The sequence below is a fragment of the Aplysia californica genome, unplaced genomic scaffold (assembly GCF_000002075.1).
Source record: "Aplysia californica isolate F4 #8 unplaced genomic scaffold, AplCal3.0 scaffold00030, whole genome shotgun sequence".
In the NCBI taxonomy this organism is placed as follows: domain Eukaryota; kingdom Metazoa; phylum Mollusca; class Gastropoda; order Aplysiida; family Aplysiidae; genus Aplysia; species Aplysia californica.
The window spans coordinates 1,186,070-1,187,471 of record NW_004797300.1 but is presented as its reverse complement, the minus strand read 5'-3'; the positions used below and the strand labels follow the sequence as shown (position 1 = coordinate 1,187,471).

The 1,402-nt window shown below is 37.0% G+C and overlaps 1 protein-coding gene across 1 annotated transcript in view; it reads left to right on the top strand.

Annotated features, from left to right (window-relative positions):
- Nucleotides 1–1,402, top strand: part of LOC100533532 (nicastrin) — a gene marked incomplete in the record, with an annotated part of 45,611 nt that overhangs the window by 43,217 nt on the left and 992 nt on the right.

The window sequence follows — 1,402 nt, the reverse complement described above, 5'->3', positions numbered from 1 at the left end:
ACTGTTCTCTTGAATTAACAGTTTATTTTGTCGGTACAGATGTTGATGGAAATTTTTCAGCAGTGAAGGGGTTAAAGCTTTTTTTCTTTTATCTTTGTCTTGCTTTAGATTAAAAAAAATCCTATCCATCTTGAATAGAAGTCGAGATGTTTGCTAATGAACGAGATGGGGGTTGCCTGTTGTCAAAGGTGAAAGTAGTGGAAAAAATGACCAGCAAAGTTTGTTGAATTCCAAAGCTTTAGTGTCCTTGAAAACCGTAAATTTACATTTTTTAAAAAGCCTTTGACCAACGTTTTTCGGTAAAATCTAGTCAAAAATGTGTATTTAAATGGTCATATAGGGTGTTGAGCTAAGAAAAAAACATTTATTAAAAACTGTCACAGGAGTGGAAAAATGTTGGTTTCTTTGATTTCATCATTTTGACGAATGCCCTGATCTCATCACAATTCGTCACAATTATTTTAAGATATGTTACCTTAACTACACCCTTTGGCATACATTTTGCACCCCTTTCAGAGCTGCCAACCTTACACCAAAAAAGCGTATTTGTAAGCTTTTTCAATGATCGTAAGATTTTACACCACTTTGCCGAATTGTACAACTTTTTGCTTGATCCGATGGATCGTCTAAACAAAATCTCGCTCCGTTTGCTGTTCTGATTCGTGACCGCCAGCAGTCCAATCTATTATTAAAAGGCCCCTATGACAGCAAATGTACTATTGGACGATAACACAAACACCATCACACAGTGACTTCCCTTGATTGATTTTCACCTAATTTCGTTTTGTTTAGGCCAACTTCCGCCAAGTTCGTGTTAGTGTTGCGTGGTGGTCTGTTCTTTTAATTTTTGCGAGTTTTAATTGCGTATTGAGACGAAATAGTGATATTTGTTATATTGTACTCTTTTTTTTTTACAATCTTACACATTGTTAGCTAAGATCTTACACTTTCGTGGCTGGTAGGGTTGGCAGCTCTGCCCTTTGTTGTTTTGCCTCTTGATCTGTAAACTAATCTTGTTTTTTACATATGTGGGTTGTTGGGGGGTACTTTGGTGTGGTCTGCTCCTTCTTTCCTATCAAACGTCTGTTGTCCTTATTTCTCCTTTCTTTGTAACTCCTCTGATCCTCGGCACTTATATGATCTAATTGTGCCGCAAGTGTCGTAAAACTCGTACTAAAACTAAACAGTCTATTGTCCTAGATTTTCTTGTATATATATGTACTAGTGCTGTGGTTGTTTCTTCTGCTGGTCACATTTTGCAGATATTCTGTCATCAGGCTCTTTTTAAAGCTGTACCCTATTACCCATCATGATTTTTTATTCTTGTTTTCCTCTGTTGTTCTTTATTCCTCCTCCCTTCCCCCCCCCACCCCCACCCCGAAAACCAAAATATAATTTAAAA